The sequence below is a fragment of the Oncorhynchus gorbuscha genome, linkage group LG17 (genome assembly GCF_021184085.1).
Source record: "Oncorhynchus gorbuscha isolate QuinsamMale2020 ecotype Even-year linkage group LG17, OgorEven_v1.0, whole genome shotgun sequence".
NCBI classification, from domain to species: Eukaryota; Metazoa; Chordata; class Actinopteri; order Salmoniformes; family Salmonidae; genus Oncorhynchus; species Oncorhynchus gorbuscha.
The window spans coordinates 19,792,589-19,817,999 of NC_060189.1; the positions used below are offsets into that span (position 1 = coordinate 19,792,589).

Below are 25,411 nucleotides of genomic sequence, written 5' to 3' on the forward strand. Positions count from 1 at the left end.
CTATACTTTCGTGGATGTTAATCTTACCACCACAGACAGATGTTGGCACTAAGACCGCACTCAGTCAACTGTATAAGGAAATAAGAAAACAGGAAACCACTCCCCCAGAGGCGGCGCTCCTAGTGGCCAGAGACTTTAATGCAGGGAAACTTAAATCAGTTCTACCAAATGTCCATCAACATGTTAATGTGCAACCAGAGGAAGAAAAAAAAATCTAGATCACCTGTACTCCACACACAGAGAAGAGTACAAAGCTCTCCCTCGCCCCGCATTTGGTAAATCCGACCACAACTCTATCCTCCCGATTCCTGCTTACAAGCAAAAATTAAAGCAGGAAGCACAAGTGACTCGGTCTATAAAAAAGATGCTAAACTACAGGACTGTTTTGCTATCACAGACTGGAACATGTTCCGGGATTCTTCTGATGACATTGAGGAGTACACCACATCAGTCACTGGCTTTATCAATGAGTGCGTTGAGGACGTCGTCCCCACAGTGACTGTACATACATACCCTAACCAGAAGCCATGGATTACAGAATATTTGTGTTGTGCTGTATTTTACTGGTTTTGTATTTGAAATTGCATAAGCTGGGATACTTTGTGAAAAGAGACCCTGGGCTCAATGCTTAAATAAAGGTTAATATACAGTACCAGTCAAAAATTTGGACACACCCACTCAAATGTTTTTCTTTATTTTTACTATTTTCTACATTGTAGAATAATAGTGGAAACATCAGAACTATGAATGAATAAATATGTAGTAACCCAAAAAAAAGGGTTATACAAATCAAAATACATTTTATATTCTTCAAAGTAGACAACATTTGCCTTGATGACAACTTTGCACAATCTTGGCATTCTATCAACCAGCTTCACCTGGAATGCTTTTCCAACTGTCTTGAAGGAGTTCCCACATATTCTGAGCACTTGTTGGCTGCTTTTCCTTCACTCTGCAGTCCAACTCATCCCAAACCCTCTCCATTGGGTTAAGATCAGGTGATTGTGGAGGCCATGTCATCTGATGCAGCACTCCATCACTCTCCTTCTTCCTTTCCTGTGGTGGTCCTTATGAGAGCCAGTTTCATCATAGCGATTGATGGTTTATGAGACTGCATTTGAAGAAACATTCAAAGTTCTTTAAATTTTCCTGGACTGACCTGTCTTAAAGTAATGATGGGCTGTCGTTTCACCTGTTTATTAAAATGTATTCTAGGTGACTAGCTCATGAAGCTGGTTGAGAGAATGAGTGTACAAAACTATCATCATGGCAAAGGGTGGCTACTTTGAAGAATCTCAAATATAAAATATATTTTGATTTGTTTTAACACATTTTTGGTTACTACATGATTCCATGTGTGCTATTTCATTATTTTGATGTCTTCACTATTATTCTACAATAATATCTGTGCCCAAACTTTTGACTGGTACTGTAAATGTACTTGAAAATCTATAGCAATACCTGAAAATAGCTGTCTAGCCATGACCAACAACCAATTTGACAGCGCTTGATGAATTTTGAAAAACGGTATAAATCGCCGCCACAGATGATTCTACAAAGGGGTGTGAATACTTTATGTAAATTAAATATTTCTGTATTTCATTTTCTATAAATTTGCCAAAAATTCTAAAAACATGCTTTCACTTTGTCACTATGGGGTGTTGTGTGTAAATGGATGAGAAAAAAATCTAAAATGATTCAATCAGGCTGTAACACAACAAAATGTGGAATAAGGGGTATGAATACTTTCTGAAGGAGCTGTATATGTTGACTTTTCCCCACATTTTGTTACGTTACAGCCTTCTTCTAAAAATGGATTAAATAAATACAAATCCTCAGCAAACTACACACAATACCCCATAACGATAAAGCAAAAACAGGTTTAAAGAAATGTTTGCAAATGTATTTATAAACAGAAATACCTTTTTTTGCATTAGTATTCAGACCCTTTGCTAAGAGACTTGAAATTGAGATCAGGTGCATCCTGTTTTCACTGATCATCCTTGAGATGTTTCTATAACTTTTTTGGAGTCCACCTGTGGTAAATTCAATTGATTGGTCATGATTTGGAAAGGCACTAACCTGTCTATATAAGATCCCACAGTTCAGTCTGGCAGTGCATGTCAGAGCAAAAACCAAGCCATGAGGTCAAATAAATTGTCCGTAGAGCTCCGAGACAGGATTGTGTCGAGGCACAAATCTGGGGAAGGGTACCAAAACATTTCCTTGATGAAAACCTGCTCCAGAGCACTCAGGACCTCAGACTGGGGCAAAGGTTCACCTTCCAACAGGGCAATGACGCTAAGCACACAGCCAAGACAACGCAGGAGTGGCTTTGTGACAAGTCTCTGAATGTTCTTGAATGGCCCAGCCAGAGCCCGGACTTGAACATTGCTGGAGAGACCTGAAAATAGCTGTGCAGCGACACTCACCATCCAACCTGGCAGAGCTTGAGAGGATCTGCAGAGAAGAATGGGAGAAACTCCCCAAATACAGATGTGCCAAGCTTGTAGCATCATACCCAAGAAGACTCGAGGCTGTAATCAATGCCAAAGGTGCTTCAACAAAGTACTGAGTAAAGGGTCTGAATACTTACGTAAATGTGATATTTCCAGGGGGGTTCTAGAATAAATTTGCAAAGACTTTTAAAACACATTTTTTGTCATTATAGGGTATTGTGTGTAGATTGATGAGGGAAAAACAATTACATGTTTTTTTTAAATAAGGCTGTAACGTAACAAAAGTGGTAAAAATCAAGAGGTCTTGAATACTTTCCGAATGCACTGTATTCTTATTGTATACATATTACCATAGTCACAATTGTTTTTCAACTAATTTGTATTACTTATTTCTTAATACTGAGAATTATACTGCTCCATTGTAATACATTGAGGAGAGCTTGCAAGTAAGCATTTCACTCTACCCTTTACATCAATATCCTGTGCAAGTGACGAATAAACATCGATTTGATGAGTACAACACGACACCCCTGTTTGAAAGACTCCAGCCGTTATTAGGAGTACTGAAGAAAACCAAGTGTATTTCTGTTCTCTCCTCCCTCCCTTACCCAGGTCACACCAGTAGGAAATTAAATGGAATAATGGAATGAATTGCCAAGGCTTGTTTTCCTGCCTGGGAGCTGAATGGGAAGAGCGATATAAACTCTAACCTTGACATTGCGTGAGGTGGCGTGGCGCTGGAGACAGGCTGCTCTGAGCTTTACATCAAAGCCTTGTTTTCCCCCTCATATACAGGGCTCCATATTAACAATGTGGCTTTGGAAAACATTTGTAAAATACAAGATAATATAAGGCCTATGCATTGAGGAATCTACACAATGCATTGCAAAATCCAAATCACTTACAAGCTACAGTTGTTTATTATACTGTACATATGCATTTGAGTTTCACCCCCCAACAGTTCCTAGTCTACCAACACATACAGTATACTGAGAACTATCATAACACATATAGAGGAAAGCTGTTTATTATAGCTAGGTCTATAGACTACAATCAGACTTTTTCAGAGGACAGTAAAGGTCTGGATTGATGGACGGAAATGCACACTCCCTTCACAGTGAAATCCATCCCATCCCAAGCGATCCTTACAATGAGAGGACACCAAGTGCTGAATTTCTTAGTGTGAGTGCCAGTCCACATGCCCACCCTCCAGAACACTCTATGGAGCCACAAATATCCTCCTCCACACGGACTTCCTGAGGTCCCTCAAGCAGAAAATTGCTTGGTTACAGCATTATCTTGGATTATGGCAATAATGTTTGTCACGGGTCCTAAACCCTCCCTATAAGTTGCGCTGAGGCTAAGGCCCGTGCTGTTGAGCTGAACTGAGTGCGGTGGGTTGCGTGGAGCGTGACTCCCATCATCCTCTCTGTCAGCTGCAGATGTGGCACAAGTCAACAGTCTTGAGCATAATCCCCAGTACAGCCCAATTCAGTTTGGCCACTCTGGAACATCCTAAAGTAGAGCTGTAGCTTTGCTGCATTAGCTTACCCCTCTGTTTAATTCACTCAACAATAAACTGCCCAAATTAAACAAATAGTTAGACTGGGAGGAAAATGTAGCAAAATGTATCAACAATGAAAAGAACAGTGTTTGTTATGATGGATATCAGGACAGCGATCACTCACCTCAGATTAGACGAAGATTTCTTCAACAACAACAACAACAAGCAGGACTCACACAATATTTTCCAAACACCCCACAAGGCAGACATCCCAATTATTCGCAAAAGGAAGCGACGCAGAGGACGAAGAGCCGGATGTCTCGTCTGGACCCGCAGAAGGCAACTAGGAAAGCTGCCGTTACCATCAATATTACTCGCCAACGTGCAAACATTGGACAATAAACTAGGCGAGGTACGATCATGAATATCCTACCAACGGGACATCAAAAACTGTAATATCCTATGCTTCACGGAATCGTGGCCGAATGACGACATGGATATTCCGCTTGCGGGATACACGCTGCACCAGCAGGAAAGAATAGCACACTCCGTTCAGACGAGGGGGGCGGTCTGTGCATATTTATAAACAACAGCTGGTGCACAAAATCTAAGGAAGTCTCTAGATTTTGCTCGCCTGAAGTAGAGTATATTGTGATAAACTGCAGGCCACACTACTTGCCTAGAGAGTTCTCAGCTATACTTTCATGGCTGTTTATTTACCACCACAGACAGATGCTGGCACTAAGACTGCACTTAGTCAGCTGTATAAGGAAATAAGCAAACAGGAAACCACTCACCCAGAGGCACCGCTCCTAGTGGCCGGAGGCTTTAATGCAGGGAAACTTAAATCAGTTCTACCAAATCTCTATCAAATCAAATGTATTTATATAGCCCTTCTTACATCAGCTGATATCTCAAAGTGCTGTACAGAAACCCAGCCTAAAACCCCAAACAGCAAGCAATGCAGGGGTAGAAGCACGGTGGCTACGAAAAACTACCTAGAAAGGCCAAAACCTAGGAAGAAACCTAGAGAGGAACCAGGCTATGAGGGTTGGCCAGTCCTCTTCTGGCTGTGCTGGGTGGAGATTATAACAGAACATGGCCAAGATGTTCAAATGTTCATAAATGACCAGCATGGTCAAATAATAATAATCACAGTAGTTGTCAAGGGTGCAGCAAGTCAGCACCTCAGGAGTAAATGTCAGTTGGCTTTTCATTGCCGATCATTAAGAGTATCTCTACCGCTCCGTGTCCCTAGAGAGTTGAAAACAGCAGGTCTGGGACAGGTATCAACATGTTAAATGTGCAACCAGAGGGAAAGAAATTCTAGATCACCTGTACTCCAAACACAGAGACGCGTACAAAGCTCTCCCTTGCCCTCCATTTGGTAAATCCGACCACAACTCTATCCTCCTGATTCCTGCTTACAAGCAAAAATTAAAGCAGGAAGCAGCAGTGACTCGGTCTATGAAAAAAATGGTCAGATGAAGCAGATGCTAAACTACAGGACTGCTTTGCTATCACAGACTGGAACATGTTCCCGGGATTCTTCCGATGACATTGAGGAATACACCACATCAGTCACTGGCTTTATCAATAAGTGCATTGAGGACATCGTCCCCACTGTACATACATACCCCATCCAGAAGCCATGGATTACAGGCAACATTCGCACTGAGTTAAAGGGTAGAGCTGCCGCTTTCAAGGTGCGGGACTCTAACCCGGAAGTTTACAAGAAATCCCCCTATGCCCTGCAACAAACCATCAAACAGGAAAAGCGTCAATACAGGGCTAAGATTGAATCATACTACACCGGCTCAGACGCTCGTTGGATGTGGCAGGGCTTGCAAACTATTAGACTACAAAGGGAAGCACAGCCACGAGCTGCCCAGTGACACAAGCCTACCAGACGAGCTAAATCACTTCTATGCTCGCTTCGAGGCAAGCAACACTGAGGCATGCATGAGAGCATCAGCTGTTCTGGACGACTTTGTGATCACGCTCTCCGTAGCCGACGTGAGTAAAGTCAACATACACATGCTACGGGGCCAGATGGATTACCAGGACGTGTGCTCCGGGCATATGCTGACCAACTGGCAGGTGTCTTCACTGACATTTTCAACATGTCAGCAGACCATCATAGTCCCTGTACGCAATAGAGGTCGACCGATTAATCCGAATGGCCGATTAATTAGGGCAGATTTCAAGTTTTCATAACAATCGGAAATCGGTATTATTTGGGCGCCAATTTTGCAGATAAAAAAAAATATTATAACTTTATTTAACTAGCCAAGTCAGTTAAGAACACATTCTTATTTTCAATGACTGCCTAGGAACGGTGGGTTAACTGCCTTGTTCAGGGGCAGAACGGCAGATTTTCACCTTGTCAGCTCGGGGGATCCAATCTTGCAACCTTACAGCTAGTTCAACGCTCTAACCACCTGCCTCTCATTGCACTCCACGAGGAGCTGGCCTGTTACGCGAATGCAGTAGAAGCCAAGGTAAGTTGCTAGCTAGCATTAAACATATCATAAAAAACAATCAATCAATCAATCATAATCATTAGTTATAACTACACATGGTTGATGATATTACTCGTTTATCTAGCGTGTCCTGCGTTGCATATAATCGATGCAATGCTGGGGGATGATTTAACAAAAGTGCATTTGCGAAAAAAGCACAATCGTTGGATGACTGTACCTAACCATAAACACCAATGCCTTTCTTAAAATCAATACACAGAAGTACATATTTTTAAACCTCCATATTTAGCTAAAATAAATCCAGGTTAGCAGGCAATATTAACCAGGTGAAATGGTGTCATTTATCTTGCCTTCATTGCACGCAGAGTCAGTGTATATGCAACAGTTTGGGCCGCCTGGTTCATTGCGAACTAATTTGCCAGAATTTTACGTAATTATGACATAAGATTGAAGGTTGTGCAATGTAACAAGAATATTTAGACTTAGGGATGCCACCCTTTCGATAAAATACCGAACGGTATCCGTATTTCACTGAAATAATAAACGTTTTGTTTTCGAAATTATAGTTTCAGGATTCGACCATATTAATGACCAAAGGCTTGTATTTCTGTGTGTTATTATGTTATAATTAAGTCTATGATTTGATAGAGCAGTCTGACTGAGCGATGGTAGGCAGCAGCAGGCTTGTAATCATTCATTCAAACAGCACTTTAGTGCGTTTTGCCAGCAGCACTTCGCAAGCACAGCGCTGTTTATGATTTCAAGCCTATCAGCCTAATGGCTGGTGTAACCGATGTGAAATGGCTAGCTAGTTAGCTGGGTGTGCGCTAATAGCGTTTCAAACGTCACTTGCTCTGAGACTTGGAGTAGTTATTCCCCTTGCTCTGCAAGGGCCGCGGCTTTTGTGGAGCGAAGGGTAAAGCTGCTTCGAATGTGGCTGTTGTCAATGTATTCCTGGTTCGAGCCCAGGTAGGGGCGAGGAGAGGGACGGAAGCTATACCGTTACACTGGCAATATTATAGTGCCTAAAAGAACATCCAATAGTCAAAGGTATATGAAATACAAATGGTATAGAGAGAAAGTACTATAAATACTATATTAACTAGAACCTAAAACCTCTTACCTGGGAATATTGAAGTCTCATGTTAAAAGGAACCACCAACTTTCATATGTTCTCATGAGCAAGGAACTCAAACATTAGCTTTTTTACATGGCACATATTGCACTTTTACTTCTCCAACACTTTGTTTTTGCATTATTTAAACCAAATTGAACATGTTTCATTATTTATTTGAGGCTGAATTGATTTTTATTGATGTATTATATTAAGTTAAAATAAGTGTTCATTCAGTATTGTTGTAATTGTCATTATTACAAATACATTTTTAAAAATGGCCGATTAATCGGTATCGGCTTTTTAGGTCCTCCAATAATCAGTATCGGCGTTGAAAAAACATATTCGGTCGACCTCTAGTGCCCAAGAACACAAAGGCAACCTGCCTAAATGACTACAGAGCCGTTACATTCACGTCCGTAGCAATGATGTGCTTTGAAAGGCTGGTAATGGCTCACATCAACACCATTATCCCAGAAACCCTAGACCCACTCCAATTTGCATACCGCCCAAACAGATCCACAGATGATGCCATCTCTATTGTACTCTACACTGCCCTACCACCATAGTAACCTCAAAGCTCATCACCATGCTAAGGAACCTGGGACTAAACACCTCCCTCTGCAACTGGATCCTGGACTTCCTGACAGGCAACCCCCAGGTGGTGAGGGTAGGTAGCAACACATCTGCCACGCTCATCCTCAACATTGGAGCTCCCCAGGGGTGCGTGCTCAGTCTCCTCCTGTACTCCCTGTTCACCCATGACTGCATGGCCAGGCACGACTCCAACACCATCATTAAGTTTGCTGACGACACAACAGTGGTAGGCCTGATCACTGACAACAACGAGACAGCTATAGGGAGGAGGTCAGAGACCTGGCCGGGTGGTGCCAGAATAACAACCTATCCCTCAACGTAACCAAGACTAAGGAGAGGATTGTGGACTACAGGAAAAGGAGGACCAAGCACTCCACCATTCTCATCGACGGGGCTATAGTGGAGCAGGTTGAGAGCTTCAAATTCCTTGGTGTCCACATCAACAACAAATTAGAATGGTCCAAACACACCAAGACAATTGTGAAGAGGGCACGACAAAGCCTATTCCCCCTCAGGAAACTAAAAATATTTGGCATGGGTCCTGAGATCCTCAAAAGGTCCTACAGCTGCAACATTGAGAGCATCCTGACCGGTTGCATCACTGCCTGGTACAGTAATTGCTCAGCCTCCGACCGCAAGGCACTTCAGAGGGTAGTGCGTACAGCCCAGTACATCACTGGGGCAAAGCTGCCTTCCATCCAGGACCTCTAAACCAGGCAGTGTCTGAGGAAGGCCCTAAAAATTGTCAAAGACCCCAGCCACCCCAGTCATAGACTGTTCTCTCTAGTACCACATTGCCAAGTCTAGAACAAAAAGGCTTCTCAACAGTTTTTACCCCCAAGCCATAAAACTCCTGAACAGGTAACAAAATGGTTACCCGGACTATTTGCATTGTGTGCCACCCCCCACCCCAACCCCTATTTTTACGCTGCTGCTACTCTCTGTTTATCCTTTATGCATTGTCACTTAAACTATACATTCATGTACATACTACCTCCATTGGGCCGACCAACCAGTGCTCCAGCACATTGGCTAAACTGGCTATCTGCATTGTGTCCCACCACCCGCCAACCCCTCTTTTTACACTTCTGCTACTCTCATCATCATATATGCAGTCACTTTAACCATACCTACAAGTACATACTACCTCACTAAGCCTGACTAACAGGTGTCTGTATATAGCCTTGCTACTCTTTTTTCAAATGTCTTTTTACTGTTGTTTTATTTCTTTACTTACCCACCACACACACACACACACACACACACACACACACACACACACACACACACACACACACACACACACACACACACACACACACACACACACACACACACACACACACACACACACACACACACACACACACACCTTTTTTCCCCGCACCATTGGTTAGAGCCTGTAAGTAAGCATTTCACTGTAAGGTCTACTACAGCTGTTGTATTAGGCGCACGTGACAAATAAACTTTGATTAGATTATTTCCAGTATAAGGCAAAACGTGTAATGTAACTCATACGTACCTTTCCAATGGTATTCCTTAAGACGTGGATTCTCTACTTGGTTCAGATCTGTTCCTAGGCTCTGGAGTGTCAAGTGATTCTTGACTGTGTATGCTGATGCTGTGGAGATCCCTGTCCCTGGGTGTAGCACTCCTCTGGTGGGCTGTCTGTCCTCCTGCTATGGCCGTCTACATAGACGACATTCTGTGGCACCTTTGGTACCTCAGCCAGGTCAGACTCGGTCAGGGAGATTGACAGGTCACTGCCACTCCTGGTCACTGACAGCTCCACTGGAACTGGATATACTGAGGTCTTCACTCCTCTCTGAAAACACATACACAACAGGCTATTTAAGTCACTGTGTATATAGAGCATTATTAGTATAATACAAATTATTTTAGCCATTTCTTAAAAAGAACACACATTTCAATCAAATTGCTAATAAATAAAGTATTAGAGAGTACAGTAAAACAATGGAGAACATAGAGTCTGGATATCTTCTAGTATGTCATTTCTTTCAGGAGTAAGATCACTAACCTGGCACATCTTGAGATTATTTTCCCAAGTCAGTTTGAGTTGGTGATCTTTGCAAGACTCTCTCCAACTTATTTTTCTATGCTATCCTGGTGGGCAGACCCTCTACCGAGTGTATTCTGCCGGTGAATTCCTGTCAGACATATGGCTGATACTGCCGGGATGATAGGCTATTCTTCTCAGGCCTCGTCAAGGTCACTCGAGGTGTAGGAGATTGTTAATCACCTCCAAAAGGCACACTGGCGCTGGCTGTTAAACTGGATGGAACCACTGCTGCCATCCTTTCATGTTTGTCACTCAAATTACAGCCGTCGGGGGAATCGTTTGAGCCCGAAATGTCATCTGATAAATGCGCTCCGCTGTCGGCAACAACCTCTCTGGAAACTTTGGAGTCCTTCAAAAAGGCCACTTTGTCGGTATTCCGAGGCACGTGAGCAATGATTGGGGCGAATGATGCTCGGCTTCTTGTAAGTGTACACTTATGGTGGCATCTTCAGCCCTGGACTCTCTGGAAGTCTGCCGACCCATGAAAATTACAGATGGTTGGTATAAACCCCTGGCATGTGGAAAGGGGGAAACACCCAGAGGATGGCCATGTAATACCTCTCCCTGAAAAACAGGAAATAACCAGGTGCATACATGTAGATTCATGGTTACTCAATATCAAATAACAAAATGCTAATAAATAGCAAGGCATTTTTGGAGACCATTTGTTGGGGATGCAAGTGTATTGTGTAACTCGAATTAAAGTGAAAATTGACTGCTACTTGATATCATTATGCTCAAATACAATCCTCAAGAGCAAAATGTTTCTAGTCACAGCCCCCCTTTCAATTTCAGCTATGCAAATTCCAATGGCTATGGTAATATAATTAAATTGGGATATAATCAGAATACAACATGAAGTACCATTAACAATTAGATAAGATTGGCAAAATAGCATCAACTGGTCAAGGATACCCTCCATTCACAAGCAGCGGAAGCAGTTTGTGTTGGTGTAATACTGCTCTTACAATTTTCTGCTTGTATTATTCAGTTTATTCTCCTTAAATGCAACACTTGCAAATCCGGTAATAAGGGCTTTTTCCTAAACTGAGTGTTTTAAAAGTATCACTTTTTTTTCACAAAACATTGTTTAGGATCATATTTATTTTCAAATCCCTAATTGAGAAGAATGTTACACGATCCATGCTTTAACTTTAATCTTATAAGCAATCCTCTGCGCAAGTTGCGATTCCTGTCTGCTATGGAACTGAGGGGGGAAGAGAAGGCTAAAAAAAAATCTCCCTCCAAACATAACAAAAAGCATGGCTTCTGTTTCTTTTCTGATAAGAGTCTTAAATACCAAACAGTTAGCTGCTTAATAACATTCACTGTAGACCATGCAGCTCTGCCCAGCAGATCCACAAAGCAGGTAAAAATAAGAAAAGTTCATTTCTTGGCTGAGCGATTCCATCGGTAGCTGCAGGGCAAAGTAGAAAGTGTTTCACTAAAGTAGCAATTGATTCTTCTATCAATCTGCGGCACGCGCGTGCTCTTCCAAGGAATGTATTAAATATGAAAATCATATCCCGTTATCACATGCCTCCAGCTTTCAGCCCGGTAAGCTTCCCTTAATGAATACTGCAGCCTGAGGGACATGCACACTGCCAGCAATGGCTTGTATGCATAATGGAGTGACGGTACCATTTTGCTCATTACAATGTCGCCAAGCTGAGGGGGGGTTTGCACACAGTCACAAGTGACTGCTCTAGACAGCATGCTCCAAGTTATTATGAGATGTCTTAGACATTTCATCTGAAAGAGCATTACTGCATTAAGTGAAGGAAGAAGCAGCTATGGGCTTGAACTACATGGCTTGTACCAAGGAACAAGCCACGATTAGACACCTTGCATATACACAGTTAAATGTATACTGCTCTACGGATTTGCTCGGCATAATGTCTACTTTTCTTTGTTGTTCCAAAGCTGAAAACACAATTTGATAGACCTAAGATTTGCCTTGAGAAGAGTATACTGTGTGAGTAAAATATGTTGGCCAAATCTTCAGATATTATACACAATCTGGTATACATTCCCCTAAGACTATTTTACACTGTTAAACTGTTTATTCATATAAACAGGCGTCCATTATATAAAATAAATTGTACAGGACATAGGGCACCCTGCAATAACAAAACTACTACTACAGCCAGAATTAAACATAGCCTAGACACAAGTCATGTCTTTTCCTTTATTCATGAGTCAACTTGTCTAATCAAAGGTTATTCCTAGATTTATTTTAGAATGTACTATTTTATCATTTCCGGAGATGATTTAATTACTATACCTCGTCAATACCTTTATTCTGCCTCGCTGCCATGAATCTGGAGATTCCATTCAAGCATCGAACCTGTGAAAAACAGCAAAAACACGGTCAATACATCAATATTCATTTAGAAAATGTCCTTCTCAAAGGGAGCAATTATCCTAACTATTGAACCGTTGCTCAATGCAAAGTTCAACAATATCCAAAATCATAGGAGATGGTCCCTATCAGAAAAATTCACATAATGCACGTCATTTCATATTATCTTGGTAATTGTATACATAGGATATTTCTTCAGTGCGATAAAACTGATTAAACATGCTCTGCAAACACAGGCAGACATGGAAATAAGAGCTTGTGAGATCCATAGTGTCCAAACACAAGAAGGTCAGTCACCACAGGTATTCTGCTTGCCAACACTTTTAATCAATTATCTGGGTAGTCAGACTGTTTAATTGGAGTTGAGATTAGGGCAGTCAGTCTAATGGTGCAGTTAAGAGCACTGGGTTGAACTCTAACATCTCAGGCCTTTTCTTCAAAAGAATACCAATTGCCACACAAAAAGGCTACTTTTTGTTGATCAACATTGCTAAATATCTATTTGCACTGATTCTACATTCAAAGATAATAATGAAGACACAAATGATCATGATTACGGAAATATATGATAGCATCGTTTGTAAGGGTGTGTGGTCGTACTGTTTTCTGCTCGTTGGAAAAACAGGCTGCATTTTGCTACAAAATACAAACAACAAATTAGTCTAGTAAATGTTCACGTCTGAATGTAAATGGCACATTTTCATAGTTGGTGTACTGCTTAACAATTAAAGTCTTAGCACACTAGATGAATGAAACATAGTCATTTTTACAAATCAACTAAACTCAGCAAAAAAAGAAACATCCCTTGACTCTGTCTTTCAAAGATCATTTGTAAAAATCCAAATAACTTCACAGATCTTCATTGTAAAGGGTTTAAACACTGTTTCACATTATTGTTCAATGAACCATAAACAATTAATGAACATGCACCTGTGGAACGGTTGTTAAGACACTAACAGTTTACAGACGGTAGGCAATTAAGATCACAGTTATGAAAACTTAGGACACTAAAGAGGCCTTTCTACTGACTCTGAAGAACACCAAAAGAAAGATTCCCAGGGTCCCAGCTCATCTGAGTGAACGTGCCTTAGGCATGCTGCAAGGAGGCATGAGGACTGCAGATGTGACCGGGGCAATAAATTGCAATGTCCGTACTGTGAGACACCTAAGACGCAACAGGGAGACAGGACAGACAGCTGATCGTACTCACAGTGGCAGACCAAGTGTAACACCTGCACAGAATCGGTACAGCCGAACATCTCACCTGCGGGACAGGTACAGGATGGCAACAACAACAGCCCGAGTTACACCAGGAATGCACAGTCCCTCCATCAGTACTCAGACTGTCCGCAATAGGCTGAGAGAGGCTGGACTGAGGGCTTGTAGGACAGTTCCTCACCGGCAACAACGTTACCTATGGGCACAAACCCACCGTCGCTGGACCAGACAGGACCGGCAAAAAGTGCTCTTTACTGACAAGTCACGGTTTTGTCTCACTAGGGGTGATGGTTGGATTCGCGTTTATCGTCGAAGGGATGAGCGTTACACCGAGGCCTGTACTCTGGAGTGGGATCGATTTGGAGGTGGAGGGTCTGGGGCGGTGTGTCACAGAATCATCGGACTGAGCTTGTTGTCATTGCAAGCAATCTCAACGCTGTGCGTTACAGGGAAGACATCCTCCTCCCTCATGTGGTACCCTTCCTGCAGGCTCATCCTGACATGACCCTCCAGCATGACAATGCCACCAGCCATACTGCTCGTTCTGTGCGTGATTTCCTGCAAGACAGGAATGTCAGTGTTCTGCCATGGTCAGCGAAGGGCCTGGATCTCAATCCTATTGAGCACATCTGGGATCTGTTGGATCGGAAGGTGAGGGCTAGGGCCATTCCCCCCAAAATGTCTGGGAACTTGCAGCTGCCTTGGTGGAAGTGTGGGGTAACAACTCACAGCAAGAACTGGCAAGTCTGGTGCAGTCCATGAGGAGGAGATGCACTGCAGTACTTAATGCAGCTGGTGGCCACACCAGATACTGACTATTACTTTGGATTATTTTGACCCCCCTTTTGTTCAGGGACACGTTATTCCATTTCTGTTATTCACATGTCTGTGGAACTTGTTCAGTTTATGGCTCAGTTGTTGAATCTTGTTATGTTCGTACAAACATTTACACATGTTAAGTTTGCTGAAAATAAACACAGTTGACAGTGAGAGGACGTTTATTTTTTGCTGAGTTTACAAACATTTCTGAATCATACAAAGCATAAAAATGAAACAAAGCAACTGCTTGAGGGGGGGGGGGTGTAAATAAACCTCTGGAGCACTTCACTGTCTCAATATTGGTAAATTAATTTAACGAGTCATAATTAACCAATTTAGTTAGATATTAAGCTGTTGAGCACTGTTGTTGACTTTTAAGTGATAATCTGACCCACTCATTGTTTTCTCTCTTGCTCATTTGGCTGTGGTGATAAACTGCAGTGTTGCAATGTGTACTACTGTTACATCAAGCAAATTAGTGTAAATATTCCTACAGTGTTTGTGGCAATTAGAGCAATATACTAAGGCAATTGAATAAGAACGCCATTGAAGTGCATGCATCATATTTTAGAAATTCCCCCCAAAATGGTCTTGTGAAATGGCCTTGTAAATCAAGAACACACATGCACATTAACAAGCATTCAGTACATAAGGGACATTATAAACTGGGTGGCCCTGAATTCTGATTGGCTGACAGCGGTGGTATTTCAGACCATATACCACGCGTATGACAAAAAATTACGTTGTAACTGTTCTATTTAAGTTGGTAATCTGATTATAATAGCAATAAGGCACCTCGGGGGTTTGTGGTATATGGCCAATTTACCACAGTTAAGGGCTGTATCGAGGCACTCTGCGTTGCATAGTGCTTAAGAATAGACCTTAGCCATGGTATATTGGCCAAATACAACAGCCCCTCGGGCCTTATTGCTCAATTAGAGGATGAGCATCAACCATAGATTTTCTGTACAGTGATATTTGCTAAATCATATAAAAAGAGTTCAATAAATTGTTCTCTCGATCTCAATAATGCACCATTTTTAAATGTATGTATACATTTTTCTGAGCTTGCAGAGAATCATACTCCTTTTAAATGCACAATTCCAACTCTGCAGCTGTGGCTACACTGAACAGATGACACACTGTACTGTCTCAGTCTTACCATCTGTTGATGCAGAGGGCCACGGTCAGGATAGTGTTCTTCATGCTAATTTCTATGCACTCCACATCTCAAGGTTCCTCATTTTCACTAGTTTTTTTCTTTCTCTCACATATTTACTTGAGATAACCACAGAGTTTTGCACACTTTATCTGAGAACTTAAGGCAATAAAGATATCTAATATTTAAGGACACCCTATCAAATAAATTGTTACTATGGAGTAGGCCTATCACCATGTCTTTTCACTGGTGTTATGCATACATAGCTGAACGGTTTACAACTTCAGTAAAAATGACTACATTGTATAGGCCTAATTCATATTAGAGTGACTACCAGTGAAATAACTACTGTAGTATAACTGTGGTACTATGTAGTATAACTGTCTGTACTTACAGAACCACTACAATGTAATGCCTACACAGGTTATACCTAGCTACCACGGAATGATGCGTTGGTGTAGTGCACATATAAAAGGAAATACAGCATTACATTAGAGATTAAAAGTAATATGTGGATAATGGCTGAACTGTTATTAGGATTAAGGACTTGATGAACAATGCACATCAAGCTAAGCTGTTAGCTAGGTAGCTACATTGTTTAATGTTGGACAAACTTACAAGAGCAGAACAAAGCATAACACTGAACTATAATAGCAGTGCAGTGTCCCAATCAGTGGCAACCCATCATTCAGGGCAGGTGGGGCTGAGCCTGTTTTACATGTTATTTGGCATTAATAAGTGACACATATCAGTTTGCAAACAATATATATATATATATATATATATATATACATACATACACACACACACAGTGGGACAAAAAAGTATTTAGTCAGCCACCAATTGTGCAAGTTCTCCCACTTAAAAAGATGAGGCCTGTCATTTTCATCATATGTACACTTCAACTATGACTGACAAAATAAGAAAAAAAATCTGGAAAATCACATTATAGGATTAAGGATTAAGTCTAATCATGTAATAACTAATTACAGAGAATCTTTGACAAAAACTATCAGTCTTCAGTTAATGATAGTAAAGACACGACACGAATAGGCTCGAAGTCATAAACAGCGCTGTACTTCAAGCACTGTGAAGTGCTACTGGCAAACGCAAAAAAGTGATGTTTGAATGAATGCTTACGAGCCTGCTGCTGCCTACCACCGCTCAGTCAGACTGCTCTAACAAATCATAGACTTAATTATAATAAACACACAGAAATACGAGCCTTATAGGTCATTAATATGGTCAAATCCGGAAACGATCATTTCGAAAACAAAACATTTATTCTTTCAGTGAAATATGGAACCGTTCCGTATTTTATCGAACGGGTGGCAACCCCAAGTCTAAATATTTCTGTTACATTGCACATCCTTCAATGTTATGTCATAATTATGTAAAATTCTGGCAAATTAATTACGGTCTTTGTTAGGAAGAAATGATCTTCACACAGTTCGCGACAAGTCAGGTGGCCCAAACTGCTGCATATACCCTGACTCTGCTTGCACTGAACACAAGAGAAGTGACACAATTTCCCTAGTTAATATTGCCTGCTAACATGCATTTATTTTAACTACATATGCAGGTTAAAAAATATATACTTGTGTATTGATTTTAAGAAAGGCATTGATGATTATGGTTAGGTATATTGGTGCAACGATTGTGATTTTTCACAAATGCGCTTTTGTTAAATCATCACCCGTTTGGCGAAGTAGGCCTTGATTCGATGATAAATGAACAGGCACTGCATTGATTATATGCAACGCAGGAGAAGCTAATTATACTAGTAATATCATCAACCTTATGTAGTTAACTAGTGATTATGTTAAGATTGATTGTTTTTTATAAGATAAGTTTAATGCTAGCTAGCAATTTACCTTGGCTCCTTGCTGCACTCGCGTAACAGGTGGTCAGCCTGCCACGCAGTCTCCTCGTGGATTGTATTGTAATCGGCCATAATCGGCGTCCAAAAATGCAGATTATCGATTGTTATGAAAACTTGAAATAGGTTGACCACTAACAAACATTACACAACAAGTTGGAAATCGAAAATTCAACAATGAGTGGTTTGGAAGGAATCATTGAGAGTGGCTAACTGCAAGCATTGCAAAGCAATCACTAGCCTTCTATTCAGTGGAGTGACTATGTGGTCCCAAATCTGGGATTAATAGGATATTTTCCAAGTTTAAAATGATAAACGTTCAACATTGGCCATGCTGTCAATTAAGCATAATTTGTGCCGCGCTCTAACAACTGTTCATTTGGGAACTGCAAAAACTTGACTTCAGTGAGTTCAAGACAACTGGGAAAATACATTTTGAATGGTCATCCAACTTGGAATTGTTAATCCGGCCTCTTTCTAGACCTACGACCTGAAGATCAATGACGTCATCATGATTCAACCTTGTTCCCAGTTGTTTTCGAAAGCACCATGAATCCAGAAAAATTCCAGACTTTGATGACAAAATATGCCCACAAATGACTGCCGCTCACCTTCCTGTTCAAGTGAGCACAGTACAACAAGGTGAGTCCAAAAATGTATTGTATGCTGCTGCATAAATTATGTAATATGCCAGGTTGATATGTATACTGTAGCTAATAAAGTTATACTAAGTGTATGTTGTGTAGTAAGATGTTAGAAGCCCATGTGCCTCACCCTAATAATTTGGTCTATTTACCCCTCTTAATTTCACCTACTGTTCTGACTTGCTGGTGCACATGTAGCCTATCAAGTGACCTTTCACTTGCATTTCAAAGATGGTGATTAAAAAAAACACTGGTTGGTTTTTTATTTGTATTTTCTTCTACCAGATCTATTGTGTTATATTCTCCTACATTCAAATCACATTTCCACAAACTTCAAAGTGTTTCCTTTCAAATGGTACCAAGAATATGCATTTCCTTGCTTCAGGGCCTGAGCTACAGGCAGTTCGATTTGGGTATGTCATTTAGGCGAAAATTGAAAAATAAAAGGGGCTATCCCTACCCTGTTTTAGAGAAATGTAATCATAGAAGATTGTAAGAGCTTTCATTGTCTGCTTATTACCCACTTTATTTATCATACGGTTCTGAATTGGTGTACAGGGAGAACACTGTAAGAACTGTCCCTGTACATTTCTAAACAAATAGTTATATTGCCTACGTCCGTTCTAGCGCGCTCATTAATGTCTTAATCGAAATTACGGTTTGCCTCTTATCCGCTTGTCCTCCCTTTATTCCATTCCATAGTTTGTGCATCATTAGAAACCACATTTGTTTAAGCAAGTCAGCCATATCAGCTCTGCTTTTTTTAAAGGCAGTAAATTCGGCTGAATTAACTGTTTCGTTGCCAGACAAGGCTTCAAATAAAGTCGATTTTTATTTGTCACGTACACGTGTTTAGCAGATGTTATTGCGGGTGTAGCAAAATGCTACATGGCTCTACTGATAGCCAGGTGTAGCAGTGGTAAGATGTTGGGACTGCTGTTGGAACAGCTTTACGTAGACCCAACAGTTGTCACCGTTATAGTGCAATTCATGTATTGTTTAGTGGCTTTTCTGGCATGCATCCCACTTTAAAAAATGTTCTGCCCCACCAAGATTTACGGGCTAAAATCGCCACTGGTCCCGATACCATACGAACTATATTTCTTATAGCAGTGTCCCAATCTCCCCTGCATGCCCACAATAGTTGTGTGCATAGAAAGGTCCAGATAGTAGTGCAGAGCTAACGTACTGTCAACAGGATAGCTAGCTAATAATTCGACTTAAACCACTGATTAGTCCGCTTCTCTAACGTAGCAGCAATTCTTGTAAGAATGCAATGTTTTACGCACAGTGACACAGCTTACTCTCTAGCTAGCTAGTGCTAGCAAACCCCCTGTTAAGTTAATCAACGTTAGCTAGCATAGCGACAACAATATGCACTAGCTAGATACTGTTATAAAATGAATTACTGACATATATATTTCAATAAATGGTTGCTTTCTAGCGTCAACCTGCTGACTGACAAAATAGCTAACTAGCCACTTATCCAAGCAATGAAGCATGGCGGGAGGCAGCAGCAGTTTCGGAAGAGTCCCCAACTCCAACTAACTCGTGGTATCAAAGGGGCCTGGTGCCAAAATGGAAAAGGGTTAAAGTCTTACCTTTCGTCCATGCTTTGTTAAATAGATCCAATTATTTCATAGTACTGGTCCCCACAGAAAGCAATGGCAGCAGCTTTCCTTGGGTTTGGCACCCCGTTTTGTGAAACCAACGGATAACTATAGCTACTGAAACTTGTTTATGTTGGTTGTCATGAGCACCGCTTCCCAGAGATCCCCTCTGCTCTGGTAAAAGGACAGAGCAAGAAAATAGAGAGAACGAACTAATGTTTTGCTCTTAACGCTGGTCCAGGATCAGCTTTCGGGCGGTACATTCATATACATGTTCTTTTACTTGGAATACAAAATAATAGTTGCACAGGCATTACATTGTAGTGGTAAAGTACATAAAGTTATACTACATATACCTGTTCCACTGTGACAGAATTGTGCTGAGATTCATATATACCAAACAAAAAACATTGATTTCAAAGTTTAACAACCCATACAACTCTGAACAATGACTATTTTTTAAAACAATTTACAGTGGAAATTTGACAAAAACACATTTAATGGAAGAACTGTGCAGATCCAAAGTTTGGCAACAGGATTTCAGTAAAATCTCATTCAGTTTTTATGTCCCCATTTCCCCAAAACACTTTTAAAAATCTGCTCCGAATTAAAATTCAAAGATGTCTGCAGAAAGAATGGGGTGTCAGCTATGATATGACACATTGACCTTGAAAAAATCTATTTTGGTTATTGATCTGCATTATGTGGCGTGGATTTACACCCGGTAAAGTAATTTCTTCATGAGTCCCTGATCTGTCCTACACAGATGTAACAGTATAACTTTAGACCATCCCCTCACCCATACCCAGGCACGAACCAGGGACCCTCTGCACACATCAACAACAGTCACCTATGAACTTCACGTTGATGCTCATGGGTTCTTTTACATGGGAATGACCATAGGCCACATACAGGGAGAGTGAGGCATCTAACAGTCATGACTGATGGAAAATAATAAATGGGAGAGATAGAGGAATTTTCACAAGCCATGGAGATATGCAGACTGCTGATATATTGATTTGCATTGGAAATACACTTGTAAAGTATTTTTTTTAAATACTCAAATAGACTGATTCAAATAAACTCCCATGCATTTAACCCAGGTATTTGACAATAGTATTTAAGTGTTTGAACATAGTTTCAAATAGTAGCCTATTTATAGGAAATTATGAGAAAATATTTTCAAATACTTCCAATAGAAGTAGTTGATTCAGGCCACATTATTTGAAAATACTCAAATACAGAGAGCTAATAGGATAATATATGTATTTAAATAACAAATGCTCAGTGCTTGGGGTGGCAGGTAGGCTTGTGGTTAGAATGTTGAGCCAGATCAGGCTGACAAGGTAAAAATGAGTTGTTCTGCCCCTGAAAAAGGCAGTTAACCCACTGTCCCCAGGCCATCACTTTAAATAAGAATTTGTTCTTAACTGACTTGCCTAGTTAAATAAAAATACACATTGATTTTGAGCCCAGGTCTGCCATTTTCTACGAAGGGATGTATAGCCTATTTGTGTTGACCTGGCTTGACGTCATTGCAGTCCTACAGAGAGTCAAAGTGGGCAGAGGATGGGGCTGCTCCAATCAATATCAGGTAGAGACTTAGAAACTAGAATATCTAGGGCATGTTTCTTAGGCCGCAACCCCTGTATGCACACATGACTGTAAGTCGCTTTGGATAAAATGGCATATATTATTATTATAATATTATTATTATTATTATTATTACAGAACATGCCTCCAAACTTGATGACATGTATGTTTTTGAAGGTCTGAGGCTGAAGCCATACGTGACTAATACATGAGTGAACAGATAAGCTGGCCCTGTCCTCTGTTCATGGGCAGAGTATCACCACTGATGGTGATACTGGGCACAGTATCACCACTGATCTTGCTTTGCATTTCAGAAGTTCATTATTGACAGCTCTCTAATGTCATGTCATGTTCTGACTGACGCTACAATAGCGGCACATCAGTTTTGTGTCTCGCTACCGACACGTCTCCCACAGTAGTAGTAATTGTCAGCCCCTTCAAATGCAAACCCAGCCTAATCAAGCAATTTTCCCCAACCAGCCCCATCACTTTGCTCTTTAGCTGTTGAACTGGGGAGTTTTGCTGTCCTTTTCACATGCTAATCGCCCCTATTCAGCATTTCTCAGTGAGGCTATTTGTTGTGGAATAAATCCCCTTGTTTGCCTCTGCATGTATAATTGCATTGTTGCGGGCTCTTTGTTTGTGCTGCACAGAGCTGAAAAGCAGTACTTTGGAGGTGATAAAGAAAGTAAGACTCGCAACATCACTCTTTTTTATATTGTTTAACCGTTATTTAACTAGGCAAGTCAGTTAAGAACAAATTCTAATTTACAATGATGGCCTACCTCGGCCATACCCTAACGACGCTGGGCCAATTGTGCACCTCCCTATGGGACTCCCAATCACAGCCAGTTGTGATACAGCCTGGAATCAAACCAGGGTCTGTATTGATGCCTCTAGCACTGAGATGCAGTGCCTAAGGCCACTACGCGAAATGGGAGCCCAGCTCTTCTGTTGGGGTCCAGCAGAGGTTTGTGAAAGTGATCAACCCTCCGATTAGATTGTAACATTACAACAGTGTAAGGGATGTTTCTGTTGATATCATGTACAGTCAGCTATAACTTCACATCTTTATATGAGCAACCTTGAAACACAATCTGCAGTAGAAAGAAGCCCTATGTAGAGTCTATTTTGACAATTATAGTCAGTCAGCATGTACTTATGCAATGACAACAACAACCTGCCTAAGGGTTATCCATGTAAACAAAAATACATCCTAATGTTTTTATCTTGACTTATACTATCTAGTGACGCACATACAGTATCCAGTCTGTCCTTCACCTAAGTTCAGTCTCTTATATGACTCTTGAATCTTGAGTGACATGGCAGTCTCAAGAGATAAATAAGCCTACATATTCCATAAGATCACAGACCCACACAATACACCAAAACATACATTCCCATCCATCATATTTCAGTTTTACTGAGAGAAATTATTGAAAATAAAACCATGCATGTCTGTTTTTCCTGGGAGACTATGTGGAATATATACAGCACAATAGGCCTATCTACTAACAGTAGTAGTCATATACATATTGGGGAAATGCCAGTATGTTATGTTTTATCAGTTGACGCTTAATGGGAAAATGGGACTTTATTTTAATGATAATATATGCAATTATTCATTATTGGCCTCTTTCTTCCTGCCCATCTTCTTGTAGAATATATACAGTATGTAGAGTAATTGATTTGCCTTCGCAGAGGTCATCATTTGCATGAGAATTAACGGCAGTAAATTAAATTGATATTCTGTGCATATCTCAAATAATTCCTTCAGACCTGAGTTTCCCTCCTTGGCAGAGCCAGAGTTCAGCTGCTAACCAGTAAGAAACACCTGGGTGGTTAAACATTTGAGAAACATCTTATAGAAATGTTCCCCAAATACTTTTCTATGAACACCCAGCTCTTTTCTCGTGTCAAACTTGGACCAGTTGGTTAAGGCTGGCCTTTCTGCAATGCACATGTTGGGTTCATCTGTATTTTGTAGCTAATCTTACATATCCTAGGTATTCATGGCTAGGATATGGAAGCAGTGTTTGCGGTTAATTCAGCCCCCCAGTCCATCTAACGGTGAGAAATATTTTAAGGGTTGGCTATTATGGCAAACCTAGAAAGGATCTAAAACTACATTTAATGTTCATTCAAAACATTGAAAATGTACTAAGACATTGAGATTAACAATATATAAGCAACATATTCTAGCGGTAATAATAGTAAGGGAAGGAATAGCATTTAGTACTCAATAGGAATAAACCTAATATTTGTACTGTGTCTAAGGGTAGGCCATTGTTTGGCAGGAGTCCCATTGAAAGTGCAAATAAGGTGATTCCCCATACAGAGTGTATTCTACATCAGAATATAAAAGCTTTCAAGTTCTAGGTATGGACTAATTCAATGGTCACTTGTTTCTATAATTGGCTTATGCCATCAGCAAATGCGATTTGACACAAGCTTTTATCATTGTTTCAACAATTGTGCACTTGAAGTTGACATAGCTATGGTTTGATTTTCACACAGTCATATTAAAAAGATGAAATGTTGCTAGATAATGACAGGAGTTATGTCTGTGAGAAACTGTCCACCTTCAACAAATATGTTTGTTTATTATTGCCAATAATCACATAGGTGTCAAATTCAGTTTGTTTGTTAATTAATTGTATGTTACAACATTTCATTGTGGATCCAAAGAAATACATAACATTTCTATGTGTGTCTGGATGTGAGTGTGCGATATACGTTTGTGTGTGTTTGTTTGTGTGTGAGGCTGTCAATTAGTTAAGTGCTGTCAAGTGGATAAAAAGGTGCAAAAAGCCCCCCTTTTCAATTTTATAGCAAGCAAAGTTAACAAAGTAAAATGGAGTGGGGATGATGATACGGTTTCTCTGAAAGCTTTTCTTCATGGGTAACGATTAAGAGGGAATTGGAGACAGAGCGTCTAATGTCAAGATACTGTGTCATCGCTGCCAGTGACTGTAATTGTCCTACTACTCCAGAAGACATCTGCAGTAAGAAGTAGTCCTCACACACACACACACACACACACACACACACACACACACACACACACACACACACACACACACACACACACACACACACACACACACACACACACACACACACACACACACACACACACACACACACACACACACACACACACACACACACACACACACACACTTTGAATTGGTGTAGTTTGAAGCTAATCTGAAAACAAAGCATGCTGTAGAATGGCCATCTCATCAGGCTAATTATGAGGCATAATTCATGCTTCATGGTCGGTCACATGCTCGAGTTAATGTAAAGCAGTTTAATTGTGCCAAACTGATCTGAATTGAAAGTACCCTGTTAAAAGCAAGAGATGTCACCGGTATGTAACCTACCTTTGAAAAGAGGGTGAAAGGTGTCTATTATTAATGCAATAGAATACAAAATGATTCAAGGTAGACCATTTACAGACTACTACAAAACAAAACAAATATCAGTGGTCTATGGATGACAGGTAGCCTAGCGGTTAAGAGTGTTGGGCCAGTAACCGAAAGGTTGCTGGTTTGAATCTCTGAGCCGACCTTGTGAAATACATAGTACCTTCGGAAAGTATTCAGACCCCTTGATTCTTTTCACAATATGTTACGTTACAGCCTTCTTCTAAAATAGTTTTTTTTTAATACTCAATCTACACACAATACCCCATAATGACAAATCAATAATTATTTTTGACATTTTGCAAATATATAAAAATGTTAAAGCAGAGATACCTTATTCACATAAGTAATCAGACCCTTCGCTATGAGACTTGAAATTGAGCTCAGATACATCCTGTTTCCATTGATGTGCCAAAAGGCACCTAAAGACTCTCAGACCATGAGCAACAAGATTCTCTGGTC

General features: G+C 40.6%; 1 long non-coding RNA gene across 5 annotated transcripts in view; it reads right to left on the reverse strand.

Moving 5' to 3' along the window:
• Window positions 1-20,090, reverse strand: part of LOC124001594 — a 33,855-nt gene extending 13,765 nt beyond the window's left edge. For all 5 annotated transcript variants that reach the window (XR_006832819.1, XR_006832818.1, XR_006832817.1 and 2 more), the window contains exons 1-4: window positions 19,920-20,090; window positions 12,522-12,584; window positions 10,196-10,801; window positions 9,680-9,982 (exon numbers count right to left, since the gene is read on the reverse strand). This is a non-coding gene — a long non-coding RNA (uncharacterized LOC124001594). The remainder of the gene's footprint in view (window positions 1-9,679; window positions 9,983-10,195; window positions 10,802-12,521; window positions 12,585-19,919) is intronic.
• Window positions 20,091-25,411: the final 5,321 nt, after the last annotated feature.